Here is a 12,103-nt window from a genome sequence, read left to right as displayed (position 1 = left end):
GTTATCTTCTGACCTCCACATGTACACCTTAGTACACATACACACACACACACACACACACTTAAGCACACTACACACATAAGTGTACACATGTACACACATGTATATACAGAGACACACACATGTACACACATACATACACACCACACACACACACGTATACACACAGACACACACGTACACAGACACACTCATATATACTATACATGTGGTGCACATTCATACACTCAGGAAAAACACTCATATGCATAGAATAACCATTTTTAATAATATTTTTAAAAGTAGAGTGGGATTTAGGTAGCAGCCTTTCAAAAAAAAAATACCAGATAATTTCTACTACATGTTAAGAAACCACTTCTACTAAATTTGTTATTCGAAGGCTATGAAAGGACCGATCGCAGGCTAGCTTTGCTTGTATTTCTTTTCATAGTTTGAAACCCATACAATTAGTTGTATTATGTAAGCTTTGAACAGTCAGTCTGCAAAATGACTGCAGAAAGGACTGGAAGGTTGTAGGTGCTCATTTCCCCCAGCTCTGAGAGCAGGGACAAAATACAGAGAAAGTCTATATTTGTGCACAAATAGTGATGAGGGTAGCCACCAGCTAACTTACTAGGTTGCAAACAAGTGGGTTTTATTTGATTTGTGATTCTTAGGTTACAAGTTAACAGGAATTCTCTTATGTTAACCTTAGCAGAAAGACTCATTTTTGAAAAGATGGTTGGAAAAATCCAAACAATAGTGGAAGAGAACCAGGGCTTCTCCAAGTCGTCTGTAATTCTTTTTGTTGTTGTTGTTGTTTTGAGACAGGGTTTCTCTGGTTTAGCTGTGTCAGTCCTGGAACTTACTATGTAGACCAGGCTAGCCTGGAACTCAGAGATTCACCTGCCTCTGCCTCCCAAGTGCTGGGATCAAAGGCGTGCGCCACCAACGCCCAGCTTGTTTTTTTTTTTTTTTGTTTGGTTTTGTTTGTTTGTTTGGTTTGGGTTTGGGTTTGGGGTTTTTTTTTTTTTTTTTTTTTTTTTTTTTTTTTGGCAATTCTTAAAATATTTGACATTGATTGGCCCTAATGCCCATGTCCACTTAACTGTCTGGAGGCCAGTGTCACATAACTTAGTCTCTTCTTCATGAAACTCAGATGATCAGAAAGTCTGAGCTAGGAAGCCAACCCAGGGGATTTCTGTTAGAGACAACAAAGTCACAACTTACCACCACAATCTTCAGTGTGCATTTCCCTCGATTCCCTAAAACACACAGTGAAGTCTTTGCTCATCTGTAGTCTACACTCTGTGTGTTAATCCTCAAAAAAGGCCTTTTTTTTTTTTTTTTTTTTCATTTTACAAATAAGGAAACTGAGGCTTAGCTTAAGTCATCTAGGCTTTGACACGTAAGAGGAAGAAGAGGGACTGGAACCTAGGCTGGTATAAATTGAAACCCATGTTTTTAAAAAAATTATTTTGTGTGTATGGGTGTTTTGCCTGTACATGTATCTGTATACTTTATGTGTTCAGTGCCCTCCCCCTCCCCTAGAGGCCAAAGGAGGGTGTTAGATGCCATGGAACTTGAGTTATAAATGGCTGAGAGTTGCCCAGTGGGTGTTAGAGATGGAACCCAGGTCCTACGAAAAGTAACCAGCACTCTTAAGTGCTGACTTATAGCTCCAGCCCTGATAAGAAATGTTTATTTTACCTTGCAGCCGTCTTGGGGTTTGAGCATCCTAAGTTTTCTACCACTGGGCCACATCATCCTGAGCAAAACTAACATTCTTTTGGGTGGGGGGGAGATGGAAGGTGTTTGAGGTTTTTTCTATGTAGTCCTGGTTGTCCCTTTGTAGACCAGGCTGGCCTCTAACAGATATCTGCCGGCCTTTGCCTCCTGGGTATTAGTATTAAAGATGTACCACCACCTAGCAAAAACTACTTTTAAAAACCCAATTTTTTATTTTTTATGCAGGTTGGTGTTTTGCCTACACGTATGTCTGTGTGAGGGTAGCTGGTCCCCTGGAATTAGAGTTTACAAACAGTTGTGAGCCACCATGCAGGTGCTGGGAATTGAATCCAGATCCTCTGGAAGAGGTCATGCTCTTAGCCACTGAGCAGTCTTGCCTGCCTCCCAAATTCATAATCACATTTCTAAAAAATAGATATTGTAGATGCCCCTTTATCTCCCTTTGGCTTTGGCGTTCCAGGATGGGTCACCGGGGGCCTCCTCAAGCACCGGGAACTTGGCATCAAAGGTAGGCTGGAAACCAGGAGCGTGGGCTTCTGTAAATACTTGGCAGGTAGTAGGGGACACTGGCAGACTGCAACCTTTTTCCCCTTTTCTCCTTGCATAGCTCTGAGGTGTCTTTCTCAGTTCGGGTTCAAACCCTATTGGAAGCTGCTCCCCTGGTTGGGTCCCACTTCTATGTCACCTCTCCCTTAGAAGGACCTAATGACCTAATGATGTCACCTACCAAAGAAACCTGGGCTTTCCTAATCTTTTACCTAAGGGCTGTTTTAGGAAGAGCCTGACCTAGGTCACTCCGTTTGTAAAATAAAAGCAGAAAGCTACTAAATATCCAATAAGAGCCACATTTCTGTTTGTTTGTTTATATATTTTCGGTTTCGATGTATTAGCTCCTGTTGTAACCAAATACCTCACAGAAACAGCGTAGGAAAGATCTATCTTGACCCACCATTGCAAAGGGTTTGGTACATGCTTGCTTAGTTCTCAGCCTTTGAGCAGAGAGCATCAGGGGGGTGGGGGATGGGTATTCCTATCACAGCAAAGAACAAGCAGAGAGCAGGATCCAGAAAGTTGCCAGGGATAATATGTTTCAAAAATCTACTTCTAGCCAGGCGGTGGTGGCTCACGCCTTTAATCCCAGCATTTGGGAGGCAGAGGCAGGCGGATTTCTGAGTTCGAGGCCAGCCTGGTCTACAAAGTGAGTTCCAGGATAGCCAGGGCTACACAGAGAAACCCTGTCTCAAAAAACGGAAAAAACAAACAAACAAACAAAAAAAAACAAAACAAAACAAAAAAACAAAACAAAAAAACCAACCAACCAAACAAACAAACAAAAAGCATGTTTAAAATATGTAATTATTAGCATGCAAAGGTTGGAAATGAAACTGCTTACATTTGAGTAACTGACTTTGCCAGCATCAGAGCTCTAGCTGGTCTAGCTGGGAATCGGAGACAGCATTTAACATGCAGCAAGAGGGCCCTTGGAAGACTTCTATCTTTAGAGCATATGCCGGATCAAAACGATCTAAAAGAGATAGGACTCAAATGCTTCACCGATCAAAGCCAGCGGAATACGGATACCCTGGACATTCGGACATTGTGAGCTACAAGCATGGGTTTAAAAGCCCATTGTGAGACTTGGGGTAGAAAAAAGGGGACCGTAGCAATAGATAATGTATTCGTGAAATAATTTGGAAACTGATTACGTGTGATGAATCCTAATTATTGCTATTTAGTGGAGTGAGTCATTAGGAAAATCAGAGTCCTGGGGGCAGGGGGAAAAAACAAGCATTTGCTTTAATTCTTTAGGAAGAAAAATAGGTTACCCTCAATCTTATGTTCTGTGGTAATTATTTCACCCAGTTTACATGCTTTATATTTTAGAACCATAGCATATATGTCTTTTCTGTTTCTTCCTTAAGATTTTCCAGTCTCTCAGCCTCCCTAGGAAACATGTAAATTACCACTCTCCTGTGAATTCTCTGGTTTCTTCTGAACTTTCACCTCACAGCTGTGGTATGAAATATAATCACTAAAATGCCACTCTATCCAAAAAGACACTTTCCTTACATTCTTAGCCCAAATAGCCTTGCAGGAGAAGAAAGAGAGACAACCTCTTACTGTCTTTCATTTAAAAATAGCCAATCTGAAAACATACTGAAACGTTAGTGGTGGCAGAGAAGGGTGAAACGCAAACAAGCCCTCTTTTCTGTTTTAGAGATTCTGCAATGGTTATTTGCTTTTGTTAATAAAAATATAAAAATTATAAGTCACTTTCAAGTGATTTTAGCTGTTATAAAGTTCAAGTTATCTAAAAGATGACAATCAGAAAATAATTCTTATATAGCTAAGCTGAAAAGTTAGGTATTTCTTATATTTCCTGCTGTCCTTTAACTATCTTTGGGTAAGAAATTTTCAAGAAGGTTTATTAAAGCCTGGTGTGGTAGTGCACATTAGTAATCCCAACATTCAGGAAGCTAAGGCTGAAGAATTGTGAGTTCAAGATCAATCTGAGATACATAGGGAGACCCTATCTTAAAAAAAAACCCAAATCCCCTCCCCACGCCCCAAAAAGGAGTTTAATCATTTGGTTATGTGGGTAATATAAACATAGTTTTTTTTAAGTTTGTGTGTGTGATTATACATGTGTATGGGATTTATTAAAAATGATTTAATCTAGTTAATCCAACAACAGTTGAGTGTGAGCAGAAAGTTTAAGAATCCAGTAGTCGCTCAGTCTACAAGACTGGAAGTCTCCGCTAGTCTTCAGTAGATGCTGGAATATCAAAGCAGACTCAAACGCCAGTGAAGGAATGGATGTGCTAACAGTGGTGGGCACGCAGACAAAGAACAAAGCTTCCTTCTTTCCTGTCCTTATATAGGGTTCCGGCAGCAGGTGTGGCCCAGATTAAAGGTATGTCTTCTTGTCTCCAGTTCCAGACTGAAGGTGTGCGTCTTCCTATCTCAAAGTTCCAGATTAGAAGTAAAGCTACCTCTTCAAATTAAGCAAAAATCCCAGGTGTGCCCTCAATGTTTGGATTTTAGTTAATTCCATATGTAGTCAAGTTGAGAACGAAAAAAAAAAAAAACCCAAACAAACAAACAAAAAAAAAAACCAGCCAGGACACCGCCATGGGATTTGTAATATTGTAATACTGTAAATCAAATTGTATCCAAATTGAAGTTTAAACAAACATCTAAATATCTGATTGTCTTGCACCTCACTAGAGTTTCAGATGCCTTTGCCTTGTCTTTCAGGACTTTTTGACAAAGACTGTTAACTCCATTGTAGGTTGAAAAGGAAACACAAGTTTCATTCTTGTTGGACACAGTATCCAAAAGTATCTGCCCTTTGGCCAGATAGCAGATAAGAGACCTTCGGTCTGCATCCAGATGCCCATCTGCTCCCCACCTGTATTATTACTTTTCTGTTGCTATGACAAAACACCATATCCAAGGCAACTTACAGAAGGAAGCCTTTATTTGGCTTACGGTTCCACAGCGATTAGGATTCCATCATGATAGGGAAGCTGGCAGTAAGCAGCGCGAATGGCAGCTGGGGCAGAAGTTCAGGGCTCACATCTTGAACCAAAAATCCCAAGCAGAAAGCTCAAACTGGTGGTAAGCAAGGCTTTGACATACATCTTCCAGCAAGGCCATACCTCCTAAACCTACCCAAACAGTGCCAACCCAATGGAGACTGAGTATTAAAATGCCAAAGATTATGGGGGACATTTACCATTCACACCAACACACTACCTTTTCTGTATACGGGCAAAAAGAAGCACCAGCCTGATGCCTGAGCTATGCTTGGAAGGGGGTGGAACTGGAGTCTCCTGCTGCTCTAAGAGTCTTTGATGGGGAGAAATAGACAATATGCTAGGCTTCTGGGTTCAGAGCTTGTTACAGAAGTGCAGTTTGAACTGCCATAACAAACGCACTGTCATAACAAACAGAGGTAATGTACTCATATCACGTTCATTTACTAGGACAGAGAACTTTATATGTAGAAATTATAGGTGTAAGTGAACTTTGTTTTTAAAAGTTGTCAAGATAGATGTATCAAGCTGGGTGGTGATGGCACACATCTTTCGTCTCAGCACTTAGGAGGCAGAGGCAGGTAGATCTCTGTGAGTTGGAGGCCAGCTTAGTCTATATAATGAGTTCCAGGACAGCCAGGGCTACACAGTGAAACTCTGTGTCAAAAAAAAAACAAAAAAACAAAAAAACAAAAAAACAAAAAAAAAAAACCAAGAAACAAAATCAATCAATCAATCAACCAAACTAACGAACAAACTCAAAATAAATTGTAGATACAAATTCAAAACATAAAATCATAAAATTCCTAGGTAATAAATTGGAGAACTCTATATAACATTGGGCTTTTTTTTTTTTCCCTAATGACCTTAAAGATGTACTGGAACATACAGGTTTTCTCATTAGAATCTGGAATTAGAAAACATGCTATTTAGTGTGGCTCTCTGCTCATGGTTGATAAACAGTATATGTCCCAACTCTGAATTCTATTTTGCTTCCTAGGAATTTTATGGTTCAGTCCCATGGGCTGTGTTAGTCACATTTTTAGCAGCTGTGACCAAATACCCAAGACAGTATAAAAGAAGAAAGATTTATTTTGGCTCAGTCCATGCTCAGTGTCTCTATTGTGTTTGGGTCTGCTCTAAGGCATCATATCATTGGTGTATTATGGTGGAAGGAATAAGTAAAATATAGCTGATGAAGCTGTTTACTTCATGGCAGCCAGGAAGCCAGGGAGACACAGCAGTCAGATAGATCCTTTGAGGTCATGCCCTAGTGACTGGCCTCGTCCATCTGATAGTCCATTCAGCTATGCATTTATCAATAGATTAATCCATCTATGAATTTAATGTTGCCTTGATCCAGTTGCCTCTCGATAGTGGCCACCAACTAGGGAATAAGCTTTTTAAGAAAAGGAAACATCATAAACAAGTCACAACACTGGGCCACATTCTAGACCAATGGTTCTCCACCTTCCTAATGCTGCAACTCTTTAAAACAGTTCCTCTGGTTGAGGTGACTCCCAACCATAAAATTATTTTGTTGCTACTTCATAGCTATAATTTTGCTGCTGCTTTGAATCACAGTGTGAACATCTGATATGTGACTCCTGTGAAAGGATCTTTTGGACACCCCACCCCCACCCCCAAAAGAATCACAACTCACAGGTTGAGAACTGCTGTTCTAGAAGGATTTTGTTTTGTTCGGCACATGCATGTGGAGGTCAGAGGTCAAGAATGAGTGTCTCCCATTGGATTCCACATTGTTTTGTGAGACGGAGTCACTCACTGAGTCCAGAGCTGTCAGATTAGCTAGACTTGCTGGCCAGGGAGCTAGTCTATGTCCTGTGTTTCCCCCTTACCCCCATCAAGTGCTAGAGTTATAGATGTGTGTGACACCACATCACATATTATTTTAGTTCCTTCATGCTTTGCTCAGAAAGGATTTCAGCAAGATGACTGAACTATCTTCCCAACCATCTAGAGGAATTGTTTGTTTGTTTGAGACAGGGTTTCTCTGTGTAGCCCTGGCTGTCCTGAAATTTGCTTTGTAGACCAGGCTAGCCTTGAACTCAGTGGTCCACTGGTCTGTGTCACCCAAGTGCTGGCATTAAAGGTGTGTGCCACCTTTCCGGGCTTGTAGAGGAGTCTTAAAAGGGCCTGGGAGAGGTGAGCTTAGAGTGGACATGCAGAGAGCTTTGGGCCCAGAATTGAGCCAGTTCACATGGATGTTCTCTCAAACATGCAGGACCATCGCCTGGAAGGAAATCAAGAGCAAGAGCATCGGGGTCAGCATCCTTTCCCAAGGGAAGACATACACACCGCCTTTTCTCTTGTCATGGCAGATCCCCAAGACTGTCAAGTAAAGAGGTCTCAGAGGACACTGGCATCAGCATGGCTGATGTGTTCTGAGAAGTTAGGATGAGCCAGGCCCTGTGCACAGATCACCCACCCTTCAAGACAGAATACATCAGTTCTGCCATTATCTTAATCTTACTCATGCATGAAAATCAGCATAGACAAGTGAAGGAGTCTGACTTGGTGCTGGAGTGTGGTCCATTTGATGATATAATGGAAAGAAGTAGGGCCTCATTCTGGTGTTGTGGCTATGCAGCTGTTCTCACTAACAGCTGGAATCTGGGCTGCTCTGTGACTGGTGATGGCCAGGAGAATGTGGCATAAGTGACATTCAAGAGACTTTGAGACCTGCTTCTTGCTCATTTGGGCCCCTATGGCTGCATGGGAATGAGACTGGGCTATACTACTGGAAGAGGAGATACATGGCTAGCCATACCTTAGACCACTACTGGTATAACTGGAGTTATTGTAGATGTAGCTTCAAGTCACCAAAGGCAGTTTTCTTGGACCAAACAGCCCCTCAGACAACCTACCTGCTAACTACAGACACATGAGCAAGTCCAACAGAGATCACTCAAACCAGCCCAAGTAAGCAGAACCACACAGCCATGCTTCAGTCTACTGAGTTAAGGAACTTTTTGGTATTTTCTGTGCAGTGCTGGAACCAAACTCAGGTTCTTCTGCATTCTAGACAAGGACACCACCGCTAAGCCATCTCCCCCGTCCTGTGCTTGGTCTTTTCAGCTATTTGATTTGGTGAGTTTGGTATGCAACAACTTTTGGATGTAGTTAGCAAGTGGCAGAGGATATGGGGATTTGTACAGTAACTATTTTGACTTTAATGCCCCTGAATGTCTTTAGATCCTGTGCACACTATACTTGATTAATGCAGCCACTACCTTCTTAGGAGCAGTGTACATAGCATTAGGTTGTAGGACTGGTGGAGATAAGTTCAAATCAGCCTGTTTACTTTCAGCTTGTTAACATCTCCAAACATCAGCTTCCTCATATGCTGGCTGCAAATGGCACCATCTACCTCACAGACATGAGGAACTTAGAGTGAGATAACACAACAAAAGCATCCAGAGTTTATCAAGCTGTGAGATTTCATGAGAGATGCAAGCCTATAACTGAAAGGTTTTAGTAACAAACCGAATTTCCTTCCCAATGTTCACCCCCAGGTCTCTTGACAGTTTTGGGAATGGATTTTTCTACTCAGAGACAGTGGCTTTTTGTATTGTGTATTCTTCAGATGGTTCTACACGAACACAGGAACTATTCTGTTAATCATGGGCATTTAGTTCAATCTTTCTTTAATATTATTTTTGCTATTATTACTTTATGTGTATGCGTGGTTTTGCCTGCATGATATCTATATGCCATGTGTCTGCCTGGTGCCTGTGGAGGCCAGAAGAAGGCATCAGATCCACAGGATCTGGAGTCACAGATGGTTTTGAGCCACCTCGTGGGTGCTGAGAATGAAGTGCAGATCCTCCGGAAGAGCAGTCAGTGCTCTTAACTGCTGAGCTATTTTATCTCTTTAGCCCCTAGGCCAATATTTATTAACACAAAGCCTTAAGTTCAATTACATAAAGGTTACCACGGCTGCACATCTAAAGCAGATTCACAACGGCATCTGAGACCCACTAAATTTGCATTTCCTACCAGGAGTGGGATGGGCCTGACCACTTTTTTTTTTTTTTTTTTTTTTTTTTTTTTTTGGTTTTTCGAGACAGGGTTTCTCTGTATAGCCCTGGCTGTCCTGGAACTCACTTTGTAGACCAGGCTGGCCTCGAACTCAGAAATCCGCCTGCCTCTGCCTCCCAAGTGCTGGGATTAAAGGTGTGCACCACCACCGCCCGGCCTGACCACCTATTTTTAAGTAAAGTATCCTAGTAATATTCATGCTAAAATTTAAGGACCACTACTGAGCATCCTCTGCACTATGACAGTGGCTCATTGTATTTCCTAGCTTACATGCTTTCCTAATTGTGTGTTATCTGTTGTCTGTGTCCTAAGCTTTAAATATTTTCTTTTAAAGACAGAGTCCAGAGTCCAGGCTGGCCCTTATTCTGGAGACCAGGCTGGAATCACAGGCATGGGCTACCATGCCCAGCTCTAAAATTTTAGATTAAAATTTTATATTTGGCAGGGAGACAGGAAGAAAGCTTAATTCCTGACCTTAAATTAACGGTTGGTCTCCAAGAGTTCTTTTATGGTTCAGGATCATGCCAGAGACCTGGGATGGGAAAAGGCCCCAAAGGGTCTATGGGGGTGACTCTAACTGAGACTCCTAGAAGTAAGAGATAGGGATTCTGAAGTGGCCAGTCAGGACTCCCAGTGAAAGGATAAGGACAGCAATCCACCACAAAAACCTTTGATCCAAAATTTGTCCTGACTACAAGACAGATAGAGCAGAGACTGAGGGAATGGCCAACAAATGACTGCCCCAAATTGAGACCCATCCCATGGGCAAGCACCGATCCCTGGCACAAGTAATAATACTCTGTGATGCTTATAGACAGGAAGCTAGCATAACTGTCTCCCGAAAGGCTTCACCCAGCAGTCAATGGAAAAAGATGCAGAAACTCACACCCAAATATTAGATGGAGTGCGGGAAGTCCTACGGAAGTGTTAGGAGAAAGACTGAGGACAGGGACCCCACAGATCAACAGAGTCAACCAACCTAGACTTGGGTGCTCCCAGAGGCTGAACCACCACCAGCAAGCACCATCTGGACCTAGGCCCCATGCACATACTTAGCAGGTGAGCAGCTTAGTCTTCATGTGGGCTCTCCAACAACTGAAGCAGGGGCTGTCCCTGAGCCTGCCTGCCTGTGGATCCCACTCTCCTAAATGGTCCACCTTGTCTGGCCTCAGTGGGAGAGGATGCACCAGGGATTGAGGAATGAAAGAGTGGGGGAGAGGGGGTGAAACTCAGAGTAGACGTCCCCTTTTCAAAAGAGAAGGGGAAGGTAGACTAGGGGGAGGGCTTGCATGAGGGAAAGAGAGGAAGGGATGATATTGGGTTGTAAATTAAGTGCATAAATATATTAAAAATTATCAGTTGGCTAAGAAAGGAGATTTAATACCATATTAAGTGATATGGAGTGTTTCTTTCTTCTTTTTCTTGTTGTCATGTGTATTATTATAATGCTTTTTTATTTTTAAAGATTTATTTGTTTTATGTATATATAAGTACACTGTAACTGTCTTCAGACACACCAGAAGGGGGCATTGGATCCCATTACAAATGGTTGTAAGCCACCATGAGGTTTCTGGGAATTGAACTCAGGACCTCTGGAAGAGCAGTCAGTGCTCTTAACCACTGAGCCATCTCTCCAGCCCTATAATGCTTTTTGAAGCCAGGGGTAGTGGCATACACATTTAATCTCAGCACTCAGGAGACAGAAGCAGCTGGATCTCTGTGAGCTCAAGGCCAGCTTGGTTTACAAAGTGAGTTCCAGGACAGCTGAGCTACATAGTGAGACCCTGTCTCAAAAAAAAAAAAAAAAGTGTTCTTTCACACATGCACACATGCGTGCACACGTGCGCACACACACACACACTGCTGTTTTGTTTTCCAGTTTAGTTTTGTTTAGTATTGACATATGCACTACATTTTTTTTTTTTTTGGTAGAATAAATTTACACTCTAATAGGTGAACCAACCTAGGTGGCACCAAGATTCAGTTATAAAGCCTACTAATGTGTTACTCCTCAACTCCATAGGCAGAAGTCAGATTTTCTTGTCCTGGGTTCCCAGCTTTGCTTCTGTGCTAGAGAAAGGAAGGAGAGGAGGAGCGCAAGGGCGTGTGTTTACAACCATCAGGACCACAGTGTCTATTTCTCTAGCCATTACTCTACGTTTATTATTTACATGGAATGCGCAGTCAGAGGAACAGGAAAGGACTTGTCCTAAAGCTGTCTTTGAAAGCTTGTTTGTGGGAACAACATTTAGAACGATCATCTTTTGTTGTTGTTGTTCACCTTCTGAACTAGCCATCAGAGAATTATGGGACTCTTCCATTAGGGCAAAATTCTCAAGTTCCCCAACTATAGTCAAATGTTTAAATGTCTTTTTGGCCTGTTTTATGGTATCATGTTTTAAAAACTGCTTCCCCCTGCAAAGGGTAGAAAAAAAGAAAAAGAACAACAGAGAGACGTGTCTGCAAACAGGGCAGCTGGACGGCTTCCGCAGACCGGGCTGGCGTTTACCACTTTTTTATTCCAAGTGCTTCATTTCCTCCCAGCACTCTCTTCAGTGTTCCAAAGGTGGGGTGGGCTCTGAAGAGCAAAAGGGCTATGCTTTTTAGAACCCTACTGAACAACTTCTCATCTCTAGCAGTACTGAAGTTTTGTCGTGCTCGTCTGTGGATGACAAGCCGCCAAGCTTGCGCAGAAAATCTCTAGGCTTCTCGCTGTGCCAATCCGCGGTTAAAACTTACTTCTGGAGCTACGCAGCTGTTAAAAATCAGTCATA

The sequence above is a fragment of the Arvicanthis niloticus genome, chromosome 13, assembly GCF_011762505.2.
Source record: "Arvicanthis niloticus isolate mArvNil1 chromosome 13, mArvNil1.pat.X, whole genome shotgun sequence".
NCBI classification, from domain to species: domain Eukaryota; kingdom Metazoa; phylum Chordata; class Mammalia; order Rodentia; family Muridae; genus Arvicanthis; species Arvicanthis niloticus.
This window is presented reverse-complemented; position numbering follows the sequence as displayed.